The following is a 21,087-nucleotide window of genomic DNA, read 5'->3' on the forward strand; positions in this document are numbered from 1 at the left end:
CGAGACGGTGTGAGAGGACGCAGAGCGAGATCACTGGGTGGTAGCTCGTGGGGCGTGTCAGGGGGGTGACCTTCTCTCGCCTGGAAGGCGGGAGGGGACAGGCAGGCGGTCCATTCCCCAGGGCTCCCCTGATGCGTCACTGGGGCTCGGCTGCAACTGCTCCTGAGGGCTGACCCTCTGCAGACTTGCCTCTCTGTGTTTTAAGCAACCCTGCCCCCTGTCCCTCTGAGGCGGGCTCTGCTCCGTCCTGTGATTCCCCACAGCCCCCCCCCCCCCCCCCCGCAAAGAGTCTCCTTTTATTAACCTCTCCTGGACGGTCTCTGGCCGGGCCCTGACCCCTAGCTGGCTGTTGTCACTGCGGTGCAATCCCAGCCCCTCACCCCGGCTTGGGGCAGCTCTGAAAGATCAGCCCAGCGCTGAGCTCCCGTGCGGGTGGCTGGGTCCTTTGCTGGGACTGTGTCACAGCTCAGTCCTCCTCTGCCCAGCTCTGCTTTCTCTTGCTCACTCTTGAGACCCGTGTCACAGGCTAACCCCCGTCTCGGAGCCTGCTCCCCGGTTTCCCAGCCCCGGCAGGAGCTGCAGGCAGCGTCCGAGGTGGCAGTGAGGTGGCCCGGGCTCAGTGGATGGGTGCCGTGGGGTCTTAGTAGTCGGTGGAGCTTCAGAGTCTGACTCTCCTGCCCTCTTCGTTAGCAGTGGTCAGCCACAGCAGGGTCCCCTAATAAATTCCTTTTCTCTTTTTATCAGCTGGAGATGGTTTCTGTTGCTTTCAACTCATAACTCTGACAGCTCGCTGCGGTCTGATAGCTGGATTCTCAAATGCTAGGGGATCTACGGCAGGATTTTCGCAGATGCCCATAAATGGGTTTGGAGAGTAGATGACCCGCCCCAGTAGGACGCAGGGTCTCACGCGTGTGCAGATGGCACGTGTCATTTCTGGAGGAGCCTCCAGTCAGAGTCCCAGAGGGCTTTTGCGTATCGCCACATGTCCACGCCACGCCCCCGTCCCTCCCCTGGCCTCGCAGGGCGCTCTGTGCCACTCAAGGAGGCCACGCCTGTGCAATGGACACACGGGTTCTTGCAAACTCAACAGCCTGTTGCAGGCGGGCTCCTAGGTTGTCGCTTGAGAGCCCAGGCTCCCTCCAGCTTGTGGCTCTACCCTCCCCGGGATGCTGGACTCCTCTGCCTCCAGCATGCAGGGAGGAAAGAGGGCACGGCCAGGGCCACAGGGGCCCCCCGTCCCTTCTTCCCGTGGTCCATTAACAAGGACTCTGCACCGAGTCACACGCTCCTACCCCCTTGCCCGGTGGGCTTGGGGGCACAGGTCCTGACTGCCCGGCAGTGGCTTTAACAGAGCCAGAGGAACATGCGCGTTGGTGGGTGACGAGCCGCCTGGGCCAGGCCCGGGGCGATAGTGACAGCGAGGGCCCCGTGGAGAGGGCCCCGGTTCCACACGGGGCCCCCCATGTGGGATCCTGTGTCGAGCTGCAGCTGCCGACGGAATCGATGAAGGAAGGAATGCGTGAAGAAAGCCACCGGACTCTGTCAAGTCCGGCGAGTATTTCCAGGTCGTTCTGGCTTTCTGGAGAGCATTCTCGGAATGGTTCTCCGGTTGAAAGGGAAAAAAGAATTGGCGAGACGAGCATGCCATTTTTCTCCGAGACACTGGAAGGAAGCGCTTGGCCTGGTGTCCAGGATGTCCGGAGCTGGGCGGATGGATGCCTCTCCCCAGCCAGGCTCCTTCCCCGAGGCCGTGTGTTTATTCGGAAGAGGTCTGTTCCCGCTGCAGAACAGGTGTTCCGCGTGCCGCCGGCGGCGGAACGCGCTCGCAGACCGGGCCCTGCACTGGCTCGGCTGCCTGGAAATTGATGGTCTTTCTTGTTTTTCTGGTGGGAACTGGGAGTTTCCCAGCAGAAGGTAACACAGCCTGTGGACTCTTATTTCCTGAGAAGCCCTGGATTTCCCCCCACATTAGTCACCGGAGAATGTATATTATTTTAGCTCTCGGACTCCAACTTGGGTTTAGATCACCGGAGGCGGAGTGGGAAATTGACGGCTTAGGAGGGGCAGCTCTCCTTTCCTCTTCTGGAGGCGATGTGGGGCTCCCTGAAGGCCCGGACGAGCCTCTTCCAGGTCCCGGCCCGGGCGACTTGCCGAGAGGGGTGGCCAAACCCTCCATCTCTTGCAGGCGGATGGGGTGATGTAGAGGGAGGGCCTCCAGACGGCCTGGCTTCAGAGGAGCTCACAAGGGGTGGCGGCTTATGGCAGGACCACCGACGCTGTGCCAGGCCCTGGTGATGCCCTGGGCTGGGGGTAGTAGGCCACCCAGCTGTGACGGGTAGGGGACACAGCCGTGTACAGGCTCAGAAGAAGTGACAGCACACTCTTCATAGAAGGGGGGGATCCCCCAGGGTGTGGGGAGTTTTCCAGATGGGAACAGGGCATCAGGGCCAGTGAGAGCAAAGGCCCGGAGGGCAGAAAGGGCAAGAGTCCTCATGGGGCTGGAACTGAGCCCCGGCCTCTCGCTCCCCAGCCGCCTGCCGAGCCCTCTGAGTCTGGCCAAGGGGCTGGCTGGCCTCGGAGGGAGGCCCCGGGCAGCCGCCCCTTGGGCGGTGGTGCAGGCTGGGACAAGGCAGTGAGCTCGTGCGTCTCCCCTTATCTGAGGGGCAAGGCCAGGAAGATTGGCGGGAGGCAGGAGGCAGCAGAGGGGCTGGGGGCCATCAGAAACGACCTCGCCGCTGCTGGATGTCCACCAGCTGTGGGAGCCAGGAGCGTGGCCCTGCCCGGGCTCTCGCTGCAGCTGGGCCCCTCCGCTCCTCTGAGCCCACTTCCCGTGGAGGAGCCCCGAGATGGCTGGGAAGAGATGGCCAGAGCTCCAGCTTTCTTGGCAGCCTGTGCAGGTGGAGCCCTGGAGACTACCCGAGATGGTTGGTAGCGGGCAGGCCGGTGAGGCTTGACAGGAGTTCATGAGGGCCCTGGAGCCAGAGTGCCCCGTTCAAATTCCACAGTCATCTCCTAACTGTGCGTCCTTGCGCCAGCTTCCCTGTTTGCAGTGGCGGGGGGCAGGGGGGCGCGCTGTTCGTAGCAGGGCGTCTCCCGGAGAGGGGTCCCTGGCTTACATGCGAGACGCAGAAATGCGGGGCACACGTGAGCCCTGGGTTTAAACCACGATGATCTGATGATTTGGGGCCCCTCTTTTGCCTCAGGAGCTTCTCCGTTCACAGCCTCTCTTCTCTGTTTACCTCTTTCTTGTCCACTGCTGTCTCCTCTCACCCCGAACCCAAGAGCCTGCCCTGCTTAAACTTCCTTCCTCGAGGAGCCAGGGACAGCACTGAGCGTTCCCGCCACCTGGTCGCACGGAGGAGAAGTCAGGAGGAGGGGCCTAGCTGGCTGTTGGTGCCGGATACACCTTCACGTCTGTCTTCTGAACTGCCACGCAGTTCTAAATGCCAAGATCGAAAGCCTCGTCCTCCAGGAAGTCCTCCCAGACTTCCTCAAGCAGCCAGGGGCTGCCTCCTCTTCTCCCCTGTAACGTGGGTGGGGAAGTGTTGACCCTTGAGGTTCTGGCCCATTCGGGCCCCTGCCTTCTCTTCTTGTGGTTGGGACACAGGTGGCTCTACAGCTGTTCTGCCTGGTTAAAACCTGGCCGAAGGAGGGGCCAGAGCTCCAGCTTTCTTGGCAGCCTGTGCAGGTGGAGCCCTGGAGACTGCGTTCAAACAGCTACTTACACATTAAGGGGAACATGTGGGTGAAAGACCACGGAAACGGCAATTGGAAGGGTTCCGCTCCGGGGCGTGGGTCTCCCGCCGCCTCCTGCCCGTTTTTCTGCACCGTAGCCCCGTGTCAGGCCAGTCCTTCCCCGAGAGCGGCTGCTTCCAATGCCAGCAGTGCTTTCACTCCTGTTTCCATGGCCATTTTCCTTGTCACTCTGTCCCTCTTCTCCCTAGAAAAGACTTCAGGTACGATTTATTCTTTGCTGAGCATGCGTGATCTGCAGCCTAACTGGTTCACACCCTGTAACCCTGATCTGTTCCCAGGTTGCTGGGGCTCTGTCTCTGTGTGAGCCAGCCTGCGGGAAGCCTCGTCTGGCAGAAGGTGACCCAGAGAAAGGAATTCTAACGCTTCTCTCAGAGGTCAGCCGACTGTTTCTGTAACGGGGCACAGAGGGGGTGTCTGGGGGTCTGTGTCACCGGGACTGAAGCCTGCCGTAGCAATGCTGAGGCAGCCAGAGACGACTCGTAAGCAAACGGGCGCGCGGGGCTCCCTCAGAGCCCTGTTCGCAGCGCAGGTGGGCCTCGGCCGCCCCCTGCTCTGTGTGGGCCCTTGGCAGTCCCTCACCTGGATGCCAGCCCATCCTCAGCTGCAGCCCGTGCCATGAAATATGTCTGTCCCGCCGGTGCCTGACTCTGGGCAGAGTTTCTCAGGGGCAAGACCCCACACCCCGCGCTCAGCCCCAGCCTGCAGGCTCGTCTTGCGCCGTCTTCCCGCCTTTCTCCCATTTCACAGGCACATAAACTGAGGCTCCAGCAGCCTGCCTCTTGTTCAGAGCCAGGCCATGCGTAAGCGAGGGGGCTGGAATCCAAGCCGGGGCTGCACCGTGGTGACCCCCGCCCCCATCCCAGCGCACCTCTGCCTGGGCGCCCGCCCCCTCCCCGTGGCCCCAACCCCTCTGTCCACCTCCACTTCCTGTGGCCACTCAGGGAATTTGCATCTGGGGCCAAAGCATGAGCGTCAGTGACTCCCGAGGCCCCCGTTCACTCTGGGACCCCCAATATTGTCGTGCACAGGATACCTTCCAGCCAGCAACAGCCGGGGCCGAGGAGTTCGGGCTGGGGGGAGGGGATAATGAGGGCCCGTGAGACCCAGTGGCAGGTGCTAGGTCCTCTGCAAAGTGGGATGAGCCGAGTCCTAACTGCCTTGTGGCTGTCTTTGCCGTGCACAAGCCCTGTGCGCAGAATGTCCTGGAAAGCCCCCTTCGCGGTGGCTCCATTGCCCTGTCCTAGGGGACAGGGCTGAGGCCCAGAGACACTGAGTCACCATCTCATGTTGCAGAGCCGAGTTCCAGGCCGCCACACGCACTGCCTTTGGTCACTCTGCTGGGCTGGATAGTGTCCCCCAAACTCACGTCCTACCCAGACGCAGGACCTTTGGAAATAGGATCATTGCTGATGTGATTAGGCAAGACGAGGTCACACCGCAGTCCCTGGGCCCTAATCCAGCATGACTGGTGTCCTTAGAAGAGAAGAGACACAGAGACAGACACACGGAGGGAAGGCAGCCAAGGGACCGGGCAGGCAGGGGCCAGAGTGATGGGTCCACAGGCCGAGGAATGCCAGGGGCCTCTGGCAGCCAGAGAAAGGGGCATGAGCAGGTCCTCCCTGGAGCCTCCAGCAGGAGCACGGCCCTGCCAGCGCCTTGACCGGGGACTTCCGGCCCCAGAGCTGTGACAGCATAAATTTCTCTTCAGCCCCGCGGTGTGTGGTGCTCGTGGTGGGACAACCCTAAGACAGAAATGCAGTAACTCAGCCCCACTGCACGGAACCCAGCCCGCCCAGCCTCTGGTCCGCGGGCAGCTCAGCTCCAGGGGAAACCTCAAAGGCCCCGGCGGAGGCCGCGGAGACAGGCAGGGCCCGGAGGGCGGCTCGAGGGCCGGTGGGAGTGGCTTCTTCCCCGGCGTTGGCAGGCTTCAGTTTCCCCAACACTCTGAGGCCTCGCTGCCACCCCAGCGCCGGGGCGCGTCGCCAGCCGGACAAGGCTCCTCCAAGGGCCCCAAAGGACCTGGCGAGGCGGGCGATGTGATCGAGCCCTCGGGCTGCTGCTGCTTCGTTGGGGCTGGAGTGGCGCAGGGCCGGAGCCCACGGTCGGGGTCGCCAGCCTCTCCTCCTGCGGGTCCCGTGGTTGATGAGGAGGAGGCTGAAAACGGGGGCAAAGAGAATGGGAAGAAAGACAGGAGTCGGGGAGACAGAGATGGGGGGAGAGAGGGCGAGGACGGAGGGAGAGGTTAGGACAGACGGACAGACACCAGACAAGGAGCAGATGTTGACAAGGCGACAGAGGAAGATGCAGAAAGAGAAAAGCCGAGAGAGGGCGAGCTTGGGAAAGGGGCAGAGAGAGATGGAGAGACAGACGGACAACACGCAGAGACAGGAGGGCGGGGAACGAGGGGAAGGGGCCGGGGTGTGGGGGAGATGCCGCGAGCCCGGAGCTGCCCTCCCAGGCGGGCCGAGCTCAGCCCCTTGCCCGCGCCTCCCCCAGGGCAGGCCCGGCCGAGAGAGCAGCGGACGCAGCCACCGGACAAAGGGCACGTCCGAGCCCCGGCCCCCAGAACTGCGTCTGCGCATTCCCGGCGGGGCGACGGGAGCTCCCCACCCGACAGCGGGGCTGGTTAATGTTCTCAAGTCCATGCGCCTCGGCCCTCGATTTTAATTAGGCGTTTGACTGGACGGGGACGAGGCCTTCACATTTCCCCACAGATCCGGCTGCCAGCTTTATCACGATCCCCCGCAGGACACTGCAGAGAGATGCCTTGAATGAAAGAGCACCCGGAGGAGGGTGTGTCCAATCACCCGGTCCCCCGGGTTTTACGGGATTGGAAAAAGTATCTCAGCTTGAGGGGCTCCTAGGGGGAGGAGTGGGCTTTACACTGAGCAGAATTTAACCCTTCAGAAGCTTTTCTGACACGTGGGGTCCCCAAGGGGGTGAGTTACTATATCAGTGCCGCCTTGGCTGCTTGTAAATATCAGGGAGACCACCTCAACCTGGCTGAGTTAAAAACAGAAATTGGCTCAGTCACCTGAGAAGTCCAGGGGCAGTTCAGCCTCAGGTCCAGCTGGATCCAGGCGCTGCGATTTGATCCGCAAGCTGTCCTTCACCTCTTCTCTCATCTCTGAGTCCATCTTGCTGCGAAGTGCTGGGGTCTTTCTCCTGTACCCGTCTTTAATGCACACGCTGGGGCTGTGACTGAGACACGGGGCAGGAGTTGCCAGGGTCACGCCACCGCTTTCTGTCTCTCCCTTGCCCCCTTTCCCCTCCCATCTGGACCTTCCAGAACCCGAGAACTGAGACTCCCGACTTTTCCCATCAGGGCTGTCTCTTCTGGTGGCCGGGCTGGCGTTGGGGACATCCCCCCGCCCCGCCAGGTGTGCAGTTGATGTGGTTATAAGAACTTTAGTAGTTCCTGTCTACTCATTCTGTCAACGGTGTCATTTCTAGGTAATTTTGATGGATTGATTTGTCTTCTCATTATGGATTGTATCTTCCTGATTCTTTGCATACTGGAAAATTTGGGATCGGATGCCAGATATTATGAATCTTACCTCGTTGGTTGCTGGATTTTGGGGGAGTTTTTTTGCTTTTTTTTTTAGGGCTGCACCGTGGCATAGGACGTTCCCAGGCTAGGGGTCTAATCAGAGCTGCAGCTGCCAGCCTATGCCACAGCTCACAGCAATACCAGATCCTTAGCTTGCTGAGCAAGGCCAGGGATCGAACCCGCAACCTCATGGTTCCTAGTCGGATTTGTTTCCACTGCACCATGATGGGAACGCCCAGATATTTTTGTATTTCTATAAATATGCATGAGCTTTGCTCTGGGGCACAGAGAAAGTACTTGGAAGCTTGGTCCATTCAATCCGTATATGGTCAGAAGTGACCAATTGCAATAATCATTTGAGCATCTGGGACGCACACAATCTGGGCTAAGATTTCTTTTGTAGAGAGAAGCTGGGCAATCGACTCATGCTTAGAGAAAGTTTTGTGTGTGGTTCTGAGCTTAGCTGTTTTCTGGTCAAGAAGCCAGCCTGTGATGGGTCTCTTTGGAGCGCTGGCCGAGCTGATGAAGTGGGGGTAACTTCTTTTTGGTCAACCAGTAAACCAAGTACCAGCATTTTCCCTCCCACCTGCCGCAGGTATGATGCGGTGGCCATTGTCCTGACCGCCTCCGAACCAACACCTGCTGCTGTCTTTGGGGGCATCCACGTGCAGGGCACACCCACAGTACAAGGCATGATGCCCTCCCTGGGAAGCAGATGGGAAGGGTGGCCTCAGCCACGGCTCGGATGCTGCCAGGGAGTGAGAGGTTGCTTTTGAACAGAGACAGGGCGTTCACATCTTCCCCCAGAATTGTGAGGCCCCTGTCACCCCGGGGGTGGCGGGGGGGGGGGTGGTGGGCAACAGTGCCGTGCAAAGCATTTGTCACACACCTAAAGCATTTCTTCACCCCAAAGCCTGCTTGAGTCTCCCAGGGGCCTTCCTTTCCTAAGCTGGCAACTTCTTTTCCCATCTGTGACTCATGATTTCATTCACTCCCCCACCCCCACCGCCCGCTGTCCTGAAGGCTGGCACTTTGCAGACAAGGAGGCAGCACAGGCTTGGGACCCACCGGCACGGGCAGAGGCGAGATGGGAGTGTGTCTGCCTCTGGGGCCCCCACTCTCCTCCATCTCCCACCCAGCCTCTTTTCAAAGTGAGTCATGGGGCAGCCGGCAGCCAGAGGGCCGGGAGAGGTGGAGGGAGCCTCGGCCCCAGCTGCGTGTTCATCAGATGCAATATTCTAAAAAATCACTTGGCAAAGGATGAGCAATAAATTAAGCTCCTCGGAGCACACACACTGCACTCAAAAGCATTGTCTGCAAGAACCAGAAGGGTCGTCTGTCTAAGCTGGGCTCCATCACGGGCCAGAAGGAGACTCCACCATTGCCCGCGGACCGGGCTCAGGACCCCAAAGGCACCCAGGGCCCACCTCCTCTCCCCCCCCACGCCCCCAGGATGGTGGCCCCAGCCTTGGCTCTGGGGGGGCCCGCAAGGAGGAGGCCTGGTTCAGAAGACACTCTGCCCGGAGACCTCAAGTTCACGAGTCCCAGAAGTTTCACTCGCTCAGGTCAGGAGCAGAGCTTGGCTGCAGTTACAAAAGACATTTTTCTCTGTCAGGCAGCAGAACGCAGCACAAAGACGCCAGCTGCGAGGCCTCAGAGCCCAAGTCTCTAATTAAAACAGTGGAAAATTAGATAACTTCTCAGATTCATCACTGCCGCCACCGGCTGTCAGAGGAAAGGCTTTGGGGGTTACTCCACCTCCAGTCCGTGTGCTGACGGGGCCCCTCCGCTTGGCCTGTGAGTGTGAGTGTGTGTGCGTGTGTGAGTGTGAGCATGAGTGTGTGTGCGTGTGTGAGTGTGAGCGTGTGTGCTTTACGCATGCACATGTGTGTCCTCTTTTTCTCTACCTTTTGTTCCAGCCTTTTTGCTTTTTTCTTTTCTTTTTCTTTCTGAGCCTAGTCCGCAGAATTCACAGACTCTAGTGGTTGCTCGAGGAGAGACGGTTTCCTCCGGGATTCCGGCCCCTCCCTGAGCCCGAGCAGATGCTCCTGTTCAAGGCAGCCTCACATCTAGCATCTCGTTTCATTCTCCCAATAACTAGGAGAGGTGGTTTCATCAGCTCCACTTTATAGAAGCAGAAACTGAGTCTAGGTGAGCTGGGTACCTGGTCCAGGTGACCCCGCCGGGGGCTGCGCTGGGGCTGGAACCCAGCTCTGTCCTGCTGAGAAGACCCCGCACCTCACCCCACCAGCCCCGACCCCGCATAGACCCTGTTAGGTGTGTCCAGCCTCCGCTAGAATTCCAAGGGAAGCCCGCAGGGGTGGCCGCCGTGGCTGCCCTTCATCGTGCTTCCCTGGCATAGTCTGCCTCCCCTCTCGCAGCAGCATCCGTTAGGCAGCATCGATGTTCCCATCTTAACAAAGGGGGAAACGGAGGCTCAGCCCCTGGAGCGGACGGTGTGGACCAGCTCCCAGCTCCTTAACTCATCATCTCCAGCACTCAGATCTCTTGGCCTGGAGTTTCTTCGGTTTCAGGAGCCTGCTCTGCCCTACCGGCTGGCAAACCCGAAGTGCTGGGTGCCAGTGTCCCTGGAGCACACACAGCTGGGCTCCCTCGTGTCAAGCAGGGTAACTCTGAGGGGTGACCTGCATGACTCCACCTGCGTGGGGTGGCTGAGGGTGACAGTCAACACATACACACATTGAAGTGTGATGTAACGTGAACTAGAGGCGCACACAAGGAAGAGGGGGAGAGCAGGGTGGGGGCAGCTGAAGAATGGGGGGGCTGGTAGTCAGGACGGGCCTCTTAGAGGAGTCGTTGATGGGTGTACACACCTGGAGAACGTGAGCCGAGCCACCCGAGGCAGGTGCAACGGACAGTGGTGGCCGTTGTCACTGTCATCACTGCCAGCACCATCCTTCTCCCACCACCGTCTCCATCAGCATCATCGCCGCCGTCATCGCACTGTCACCGCTGCCATGCCCGTCTCACCACCAGCAGCACCATCCTCACTGTCGGCGGCGGCAGCAGCGTCACCGTCACTGTCACCATCACTGCGATCGTCACCGTCATTGTCACTATCCCGTCATCGCCACCATGGCCGTTATCGCCATCCTCCTCCTCTCCGCCACCACCGCCTCCGTCATAACGTCCGTGGTCGCCCCTCCGCCACCACCACCGCCACCATCATAACGTCTGTGGTCGCCCCTCCGCCACCACCGCCACCGTCATAACGTCTGTGGGCGCCCCTCCGCCGCCACCGTCTCCATCATAACGTCTGTGGTCGCCCCTCCGCCGCCACCGCCACCATCATAACGTCCGTGGTCGCCCCTCCGCCACCACCGCCACCGTCATAACGTCCGTGGTCGCCCCTCCGCCGCCACCGCCACCATCATAACGTCTGTGGTCGCCCCTCCGCCACCACCGCCACCGTCATAACGTCCGTGGTCGCCCCTCTGCCACCACCGCCACCGTCATAACGTCCGTGGGCGCCCCTCCACCACCACCGCCACCATCATAACGTCCGTGGGCACCCCTCCGCCGCCACCGCCATCTTCCTCGCCATCCGCAGCATCACCATCATTAGCCTCATCACCAGCAAAATCATCAGTACTGCCACGGTCATCATCGTTCTTTGTCACCGTCATCCTCACCACCATCACCACCCCACCACCATAAGGTCTGTATCACCACCGTCACCACCACCAACTCTGGCTCAGTTGGTCTTGGGTGGCTGAGTGGCATTTTTAAAGCTTCCCAGATGAGTCTAATGTGAGGTCAGCGTTCGAGCTGCTGCCTCAGCCTAAAACACCTTACAGGCAGGATTTCCTGCTCACACTCTATCAAGTTGATGGTCTTACCCATCCCATTTCACAGATTTAGAGAGAACAGGGACTGGAGAAAGGCCACGAGCCTGTCAGTTGTGTGGTGTCCATGGGGCCCTTACCGTCTTAGCTATTGTTCCATGTCCCACTGAGACAGCGGGACCTTCAGAGAAAAATATGTGCCCAGAGAACGCCTGTGGACAGGCTGAGACTTGCTGCGAGCCCAGGACTCCTTCACTTCTCAGTCTTGCCCCAGATGACTGTGCTGCCTTTCAAAGAAGAGAGCCGGGCAGGAAAGGCCATAAAACATGAAAGGCGGCGGACAGTGGTGTGACAGCTCTTACCGTGCCTGCTGCGGCCGCCGTGATTGTTCCCACTCGCTTCGGCTCGAAGGAGCATCTCTCCATCTGCAGCAACATGCAGGAGGGCTGGCTGTCATTTCCCTGTGTTTTCAGATGAACAAAGCTGAAGCACAGAAAGGTTAAGACACTTGCCCAAGGTCACACAGCTAGTAGGTGGCAGAGCCAAGGTAATGCATAAATGTTGACTTACGGGTACCCCAACCCCACCTTCTCTCCACCCCTCTCCTCACCCCCACTTTTGAAGGAAACTACAGCCTGGAAACCAAGGCTCCAGGTCTGAGCAGTGAGGGGCTTAGGCAAGTACCTCTCTGAGCCTCCGTTTCTTGGTCTGTAAGTGGGGGCTGATTTGGGCGTTCCGTCTGCTATGCTCACATGGCTCTTGTGACCTAGGGCAGAAGCAGTGTAGCCACCTTCTGCAAGCTTGCAAGCGCTCCGTACCTCTCACCCTGCTCTGTCTCATCGTGCTCCCATGAGCGTGGCCAGGCCGTCTCGGCCCAGGTGATTTTCAGCCCCGCAGCCCCCTGCTTCCTGCTCCCTGCCGGAGGGGGCCTGAGAACAGCCTTTGGTCTGCAAGAGCTCTCCTGCTGAGGCCTGTGCACACACTGGGGGTAGGAGTAGGCTCTGTGCCCTGATCTGCTTCCCCATGTACAGCTGCCGCTCGCCGCCAGGCTGCATGGACCGGGGGAGGCTGGGGGCGGAGGCTGGGGATCAGGACAGCACGGGTGCAAAAACAGTACCCCTGGGACACTGGCTAAAAATGCACTTTCTCGAGCCCAGCCCAAGACAGGCCGTGGGGAATCTGTGTTAGCAAAGTTCCCCAGGCGACTCTGTGGCCAGCAGATTTAAGACCCATTAATTTAATGTTTGTTTGTTCATCCAACAAGCATTTATTGGCCTCTGCTCTGCGTGGTGCGCCCAGAGTTCTCGCTGGTCGAGGGGTCAGCTCTGGAGCAGCAGGGTCTGCGGTCACGTCTCGATCGTTCCTACTGGGGCGGGTTATTTAATCTCTCTGGTTTGTTCGCCAGTAGCAGTGATGGTAGCTAACATCTTGCAGGTTCCCTGCGGGCAGTTATGGTGGCACGCTGGTACAGCTCAACAGCCGCCTCTCTGAGGGAAAAAAATTTGCGGCGGCTGCCAGATGCCATGGTGTAAATGCTCTCAGGGTGGTTGATTTCATGCTACCTTGAACGTGGATGGAGTCGGGAAGCCCACCGTTACATGGCATTTCCACCACAGCGATTCGCTCGTCCTAAGTTCCCAAAGAGCAGAGACGGAAGTAAAAATATAGTAAAATAATTAGGAGGTGGTGAGTTTTGAGTATTTGTTACTTTTGTTTGTAATACGGTTTAGTGAATTGTGAGGGTCCATAGTTTAATTTTTAATAATGGCCAGCTTTCCAGTTTTACGAAAACTTAATCGTGCTGGCAAGCTGATACGAGTTGGCTCCGGCCCCTTCCCGGGGGGCTCCTTTGATGATCCTTATCCGACAGTTGAGACCCTTGAGGCACAGAGGGGTTGAGTAACTTGCTCAGAGTCAGAGGCTGAGCCAGGATTCAAACCCATTAGTTTGGCTTCAGAGTCTAGCCCCTGGGGATGATAAGCAGACCTGTCTCCCGTAGGGTTATTTTAAGGATTAATGCATATAATGTATTCAGACGAATGCCCAGCACCTAGAAGGTGCTCAGTCAGTGCTGGTTGCTGTTACTCCTGTTCCTACAGCCTGGCGATCCATGTGCTTCGAACACAATTTCTGTCCTTGCGGACTCACCATACAGGGCGGCGAGATACAGACCTGCAGGGCCTAACAGAGCAGTGACAGCACATAGACAGCACAGGCATAATGGAAGAGTCGATCGGTCCTGTTTATAAGATAAGAAGGACTTCATGGTGGAAGGAATTTCTAAGCTGGGTTTTGAAGGATGAGTAGAAGTTCACCAAGCAGTTTAATGAGTTAGATGGATAAACCAAGCCATGGTGTGGCCAGAGGAACCTAATCTCCTTTTGCTGCCCCAGTCCCCTGACCCATCTTGCCACGCAAGTTGGTGCAAAGTTCATCACCAGGTGGAGGCTTGGTTATTTTTCTGAAGAGACAAGCCCTTCACACCCTCAGGTCTCGCCTGGCCCGAGCTTGCCTGGCTGCATCTCCCAGGGAGGCTTCCACATGCAGGCAGTGCAGCCTGGTGGTTGCAAGCGATGGAGTCCCTGGGTTTGAACGGCGACTCCTCCCCTGGCCCCGTGACCCTGGGCGAGTGCTGCGATCTTCCTTTACCTCGGTGCCCCCATCCGTAAAGTGGGAGCCACGATTGCTCCTGTTTCGCCAGCCACACAAGAGACATAAGCCAGTATCTTCCTGCTCAGCACCGTGCAGGGAACGGAGAAGGGCTCCAAACAAGCCGGCCTCGGGCTGCGGGCCAGCCGGGAGGACAGTGCTGGCCCACAGTGGCCGCGTCTGCAGAGGCTATGGGGCATGTGAGCCAGCGGAGCTGGGGGCGGTGTGTGCAGGGAGCAGCTAACAGCCCAGGAGCTGCACAGCCCACCCCACTCCAGCCTTGTGGGCCGCCTGCCGGGTCGGCGTGGGCGTCCGGAAGCTGGTGGCCAGGTCAGGGCCGGCTGTCACTGAGCCCCGTCCCACGAGGTAAAAGCATTACGGGCGATGGTGCTGTGCGGCGGCCCCACCTCCCAGCCTTTCCTTTGAACTCTGAGAGCAATTCCACATGTGCATGTGGCTGCCAAGCCAGCGTGTCTGATGTCCTTTCCGGCTTTTGTAATGTCACTTCCCGTCGGGGATGGGGTGATGCGTTATTGATGTAGAAGGGTCACTTTTTGGCATAAGATTCCCGGCATGTCGCACATCAGCATGGACGGAGCAGTTCAGCTCCTGGGGCTTTGGCATTTCTTTCTTCTTCTAAGTTGGTCACTTTGGGGATTATCCATTTGGAAAATGTACCTGTGCGAATAGAACCAGCAAGGGCAGGGCCGTCGTTTTCCGCAAGTGCTCAGTTCCTTGTAAATTATTCCGTGATGGATTTCACCTGGGGAGCCCATGTGACAAGAGACCAAGAAATCATAGACGCAGAGCCCTTAAAGCTTTGCTCTGAATGGTAGCATAGGCAGTGACAGTGACACACGATGAGACTCATGTAATAAAACCGATCACAGTTTAATGTAGTCTGTTATCCAAGCGGCTTGTGGAGCATCGGCAAACATCTTTGCAAACGTCAGCTTGTAAACATTTGTCTTTGCACACTGTCCCGTCCACGTCGCAGTTACTCACTTGTGCCCTTGCAGCAGGAAAGCAGCCTGAGGAGTGGGTGTGGTTGTGGTCCAGTTAAACTGCGCGTGCGCTTGGGAGGAATCTCCTCCTCTCCGTGCTGGGCATGCGATCTGGCTGTGGTCGCGGGCACCCCTGGCTCGGAGCTCTGATTTGGGAGTTAGCACACGTTCGAGTCTTGGCTTCACGTCTTGCCCTTTGGGGCGGTTATTTCTCCCCTCGGAGCCTCGGTCATACCACCTGTAGGACGGAGTCGAGGCTGGTGGGTGCAGTTCACGCGGAGGCTCTGCGAGGGCTGCATGCCGTGCCCAGCCGGAGGGGGCGAGTTCAGCGAGCCGTGGGGCTGAGGGTGCCGATGATGAGGGAGACGCAGGGACCAGCCCTCGAGACCCCGCCCCGCTGCTGACCTGGGCGACCTGGGCAAACCCATGCCCTGCCCGGCTTCAGTTTTCTCACCTGGCAGCTAAGGGGCTTGGACCTGGAGGTGCCCAGGCTGCGTCTCCTGCTAATGCCTCTGGGCCCTGTAGGTTCCTTTAGGATGCCCGTCTCTCGGTGGGCCCCAGCTAGACCCGTGCTGTTTGAGCCACTTCACCCACTGGCAGGGTGGGGAGGCAGGGCTGCGGTCACCTGAAAACCTGGACGTCGTGGGCAGGTCGCCACCCCACACTCTGGGTTGGGCCAGACACGCCTTCATTCACTTGTTCGTGTGTTTCCTTCTAAGTCCTGGAGTGCGTGCCCAAGCCGTGCTGGTGGGGAGGAGCAGACAGGCCCGCCTCTCGGAGGACACCTCGCTCTCTCGAAGCCTCTGCAGGGAGGCAGTCTGGTCGGCTGTGGCTCACGGCAGCGGGTTGATCTGTGTCCCCCAAAGGTACGTCCACATCCTAACCCCGGAACCTGTGCTGGGACCTTGTTGCAAAAGGGGTCTTCAGAGATGTAATTAAGGATCTGGAAAGGAGGTGACCCTGGATTGCGGGTGGGCCTGAATCCAAGGACACAGTGCTTGCAAGAGGTGGGAAGGAGAGACACAGACACGGGGGGAGGCTGTGGAGAGATGGCCACGAAGGTCAGAGGGAGGCGGCCGCAAGCCAAGGACACCCGGGCCGCAGGGCCTGGAAGAGGCAGGATGACCCTTCCCTGGAGCCTCCACAGGGCTGGTGGCCCTGGGGACGCCTTGACTTTGGACTTGCAGCTTCCGGACTGCGAGACAATAAATTTCTGTTGTTTCAGGGCCCCCGTTGGTGGCCATGTGTTGTGACAGCCCCAGGGCGCTGCTCCCGTCACTGAGCGAGGGGCTGCCCGGGAGAGCGGCGCCTAGATTCTCCCTCAGAGCCAGTCTGGCCTGCTCTAGGCCGCCCATGTCTCTTGAGGAAATGCCATCTCCTGATAAGTGGAAATATTTTTTCAGTGGAGACAGTGCAGGTCCAAACTTGGCTTTGAGGTTCAACGCTCTGTGTCAATTCCTGGGTCAGTGCTGGTGCAGAAAGGGTGCTTCAGCTTCTGCGCGGTGCCTGGACCACCGAGTTCAGCCATGTGTGTCAGATCAGGAAGCAGTTTCTGTGTGTGTGTACACGTGCTCACACGCACGTCGATACTTACTTATTAGGAATCAAAGGGGGGTTTTTAAAAGTTGTGAGAGCGCCACGGTGTAACGGGGAAGGAGAGACAGAGACACAGGGAGCGGCCGTGGGGCTGGATGCGGAGGTCGGAGTTAACAGTACAGATGATAACTGCTTAACTGCCCACATCCTGTCTTTTTGTTCTGTTTTCGTTCTGAGTTTGTTTGGGGCTTTGTCACTCATTCCGTTTTGGTCCCCAAATTCTTACCAGTTGTGTGCAGGGCCCCGGGAGCCCGGCTACCCTACTCGAAACATGAGGCTTCTAAGCTTCCGTTTCCTCGTGGCGCTGGTGCAGGGGACCCAGTCTGCTTGTGCAGATAAAGCAGCTGCTTTGTAGGGTGCCCTGTGCCCTTCCCGCCCACGTGGGTGCCTCGTGCGTGTCTTTCCAGCCTGGTGTTGATCCCAGCTTCCGCGCTCTCTCACGTCATCAGGCACCACCGGGCTGAGCCCAGGACACACGGAACCCCAGCCTGTCCCTTGCCCTGCTCCATCCCCACCCACTCACAATAGAGCCTCTTCTAAACAGTGTTCGCCGCTGGCCCAGAAAGAAGCAAGTTAATGTTACAGCATTTTACTTGCGTCGCTTTTTAAACTATCCGGCCTGGCTTTAAAAACTCCAGATCCCTCTGTTTTTATATCCATGGCAGTTTGCTGGGGGAGAGGCGCTCAACCTTGACCTCTCATTATCACGCCCCCTTGGATCCTCAGTTTTGAAACCTTTTTTTTTTTGTTTTTGCTACCAAATGATAATAGCTTCCTCATTCCTTGCTCATCACACACACTTATGGCCGCCAATCAGCATGAGCTAATCAGCATGACCAGTGCCAAGAGCAGTGAGACTTGACCTTAAAGTCACTCTGATTTTTGTTCATGTACAATTTCTATTAGGTTTCGAGAAATTAGGAAAATAGCTCCTGGGTCACCACCATGATCTGCTCAGAATGATGGCACTGCAGCCGTCCACCCACCTCCCGGTCTCCCCCCCTCCCCCCCTCTCCCCTCCTCTCCCTCCCTCCCCTCCCTTCTCTTCCTCCTCCCCCTCCCCTCCCCCATCCCCGCTCCCCTCCCCCCTTCCTTCTCTTCCTCCTCCTCCCCCTCCCCTCCCCCTCTTCCCCCTCCCCTCCTCCACTCCCTCCCTCCCCTCCCTTCTCTTCCTCCTCCCCCTCCCCTCCCTCCTCCTCCCCCTCCTCCCCTCCCTCCTCTCCTTCAGTCGTCATTCCTTTATCAAGCCTTTAACGGGACATCATTCCCTCAGCCCCCGGCTCCTCTGTCCAGTTTTCACGCGGGGGACCCTCCTTGCCCGGTCTGGGTTGACCCCTGGGAATCAGGCGGGAATGTGCAGCATCTCGTTCTCGCAGGATGCTTTCCTGCGGCCGGGGTGAAAGCTGCCTGTAGCCAGTGTTTTCAAAGTGGGGAGTCGAGGGAACCCCGGACCCGTGGAAGGACAGGAAGGAGAAGAGATGGCACAGGGGTGCAGTTTGATTTGTTCGCGCAGCATGGTCTGGCCTGTCCAGACTGATCCAGAGACTGCCGCTGGCGGGGATGTTGCCGCGCCGAGAACCCTAGAGCAAGCCGCAGTGACTCGGCGGTCAGACGGCTGGCACCTGTGATAGTCAGACCCACGGTCCCTGTGCTCAGCTGATTTACCTGCTGAACTAGCAGCTCTAGGGCCGGAAGTAGGAACCCAGAGCAAAGAACAGACATGGTGGTTTGCCACATGTGGCAAAGCAGGATAAAAACAACAACATGCTCAGAGTTCCCGTCGAGGCGCAGCGGAAACGAATCCGATGAGCATCCATGAGGAGGCAGGTTCGATCCCTGGCCTCGCTCCGTGGGTTAAGGATCCGGCGTGGCCGTGAGCTGTGGTGTAGGTCACAGACACGGCTCCTATCTGGTATGGCTGTGGCTGTGGTGTAGGCTGGCGGCTACAGCTCCAATTTGACCCCTAGCCTGGGAACCTCCATATGCCGTGGGTGCAGCCCTAAAAGAACAAAAGACAAAAAAAAAAAAAAAAAAAAAAAAAAAAAAAAAAAAAACCCAAAAAACAGACAAGCTCTAGAAAGTGGCTCTTTTGCAGCAAAAATGAAAGGGACTCAGAGGTTTGCAATGTTGAAAAGCCAGATGCCTCTCAACCTCAGCAACAACAAGAACAAGAAGCAAAGTCAGAAGAACTCAAAGAACCTCTGCAACTGATTTGAACTAATTAGGTTTTCTCAGGGCCAAGTGCAGACTGACGGTGCGGTACCCAGGAAATCCTTTCAGTCTGATAAGATGACTCACGGCAGAGACGAACGGTGACACCAGCCTAGAGGAGCCCCCGCTTCCCGGCAGCCCCCTTTCAGCCCAGAAAGAGAAGCCCAGGAGGCAGAGAGGCCAAAGCTGTGTCTCAGCACCATCCTGCAAGGCGCCGTGGGCGGCTTCCTTGGCTCGTGGGGCAGCCGCAGCGTGGTAGGTGGGAGCCGGCTGGGCTTTGATCAGAGCTGCACTGCCACGGAAGCCGTGCCCCACCTTCTACGGGCAGAAGCTGGCTCCGCAGGGCGTAGCCCAGCATCCCTGTCACAGGGGCCCAGGAGGATGAAGGGGGAGGAGGCAGCTTCCAGGGCATGAGAGGGCCGGGGACTTGGCCGGGGCCCATCCTCCGCTGAACTTGAGACGGGCCCTCTGCACGTCGGGGGTGGACCGAGGGCCTGTCCTTTTAACTCAGATGCGCCACCAGCAGTGTCCACATCTGCTCTGTCCTCGAGACCACCACGCAGCCCCCACAGAGCCTGGGCTCGGAGCCGGGCTACATTCCTGGCAGGGCTTCCAGTTGCCTGGCTTGGCGAGGGGCTGAAAATGTTGCTTGTGTGGGAAGGAGGGCGCGGAAGTGGCATTTGGGGACAGAGGAGCAGACGGTGGCGAGACGCTAACACCCTCTTCTTTTTCCTCCTGCTCCGGAAAGGAGGACCCTAACCTTCAGTGGTTTAAAATAATTCCGTTGCATTACTGCTTCTCCCTCGTCGGAGCGTCGAGGAGGCAGAGAGGGTGCAGCAGACGTCATTTGTGTCTGCAGCTCAGCAGGGACGCCCGAGGCAGGGCCGGGACAGCCGGAGGGCCTGCCGGCACGCGGTCCCTTTGCCTTGTGCTGCTGGCGCCATGGCCTCGCAGAAGGAGGGCTGCCTCCTGGCCTGGGATGGAGGGGGGACTCACAGGCTTCTGGGAGGCTAGGCTTGAAACTGGCCTAGTGTCACTTCCAGACTCAGCTGTCAAGCCAGAACTTCAACCAGACTTAAGGCGAGGAGGGCCCTGGGCTCCACTGGGGCTGGGGGGGGGGGCGTGTCAAAGAGCTGAGTGTTGTATCAGCCCCCCTGACAGTGAGCTGGTGCCTCAGAGCTTTCTTCTGTGTAACAAGCAGCCTCCGTGTGGCAGCGGCTCCTGCCCTTTGCCAGGCCCTGGGCTGCCCCATAGCCCTGTGTTCCCAGGATGCAGGTAGAGTAAAGCAGGAGTGCAGCATTGCAAGAGTGCAGCACTGCAGGGATGCAACATTGCAGGGGTGCAGTGCTGCAGGAATGCAACATTGCAGGGGTGCAGCGTTGTAGGAGTGCAGCATTGGCACGTGCTACATGGGTGAACCTTGCAAACATTGTACTGAGTGAGAGAAGCCAGACTCAAAAGGTCACACGTTTGATTCGATTTGTTTGAAATGCCCAGAACCAGTAAATCCACAGAGACAGGAATATTGTAGTGGTGACAGCTAAGCGTAGGGGTTTCCTTCCAAGGTGATGAAAATTTTTAAAATTGACTGTGGCACTGGTTGAAAGTATGTGTGGATGTACTAAAAAAATCATTGAATTGTGCATTTTAAAATGGCATTGGAGGTAAAACTACCTCTCGATTGATGAAATAAAGGATTGACCTTACAAGGATGCGGCGTTGCCGTGAGCTGTGGTGAGGTCGCTCTTGCAGTTCAGATCTGGCGTGGCTGTGGCTGTGGTGTAGGCCGGTGGCTTCAGTTCCAATTTGACCCCTAGCCTGGGAACCTCTATATGCCATGGGTGCAGCCCTAAAAAGACCAAAAAAAAAAAAAAAAAAAAAAAAAGGATTGACCTTCAATAAAAGGCGTTGTCACAACCTCCACTTCATCCTTCCTTTGGGCCACCGGACAAGGTCAAAGTCAAGAGTCTGGGCTTTGGGGTCAGGGCTGCCTCATTCTGGCTGTGTGGCCTTGGGCAAGTGCCTTAACTTCTCTGAGCTTTGGCGGCTGCTGCTGGTAAAATGGAATGATAGGAGCACCTGCCTTTTAGGTCCCATTTATAAAGATGAAATACAATAGCCCAGGTCAGTGCTCTTAGCGGGTCTGGCCGGCAGGGAGCTCTCAGCACGGTGCGTGTCAGGCTGGGGTGGCTGCTGCATTTTACAGAAGCAAAAGTCGAGTACGGAGAGGTGAGGTGGTTCTCAGAGGGCCTCGGGGGCCAGCCCTTCCCCTCCCCCCTTCCAGATACCAGCTGCGGCCAAGCGGGCGAGTGGGCCCGGCTGGCTGGACCAGCTGCATCTTCCGTGGGGCCCAAGCCGGGCTCAGCCGTGGGGCCCAGTGCTTCTGTGGCGCCGATGCCAGGTCTTCAGCAGGCTCCACAGTTGTGGTTTGGAGAAATAAATGACATGCTGATTACTTAATCCTAAAACAACGGGAATTTTCTCTTTTTTAAGGGGCAATAACAGGAAGCTGGAG

General features: G+C 58.2%; 1 long non-coding RNA gene across 2 annotated transcripts in view; it reads right to left on the reverse strand.

The window, feature by feature from the left end:
• Positions 1-20,457, reverse strand: part of LOC146402154 (uncharacterized) — a 33,347-nt gene extending 12,890 nt beyond the window's left edge. For both annotated transcript variants that reach the window (XR_014805297.1, XR_014805296.1), the window contains exon 1: positions 18,338-20,457. This is a non-coding gene — a long non-coding RNA (uncharacterized LOC146402154). The remainder of the gene's footprint in view (positions 1-18,337) is intronic.
• Between the last annotated feature and the right edge of the window lie 630 nt (positions 20,458-21,087).

The sequence above is a fragment of the Sus scrofa genome, chromosome 6 (assembly GCF_054392235.1).
Source record: "Sus scrofa isolate SSC_HxYL_T2T_F1_AM1 chromosome 6, Sscrofa_HxYL_maternal_Yorkshire_Landrace_v2.0, whole genome shotgun sequence".
NCBI classification, from domain to species: Eukaryota; Metazoa; Chordata; class Mammalia; order Artiodactyla; family Suidae; genus Sus; species Sus scrofa.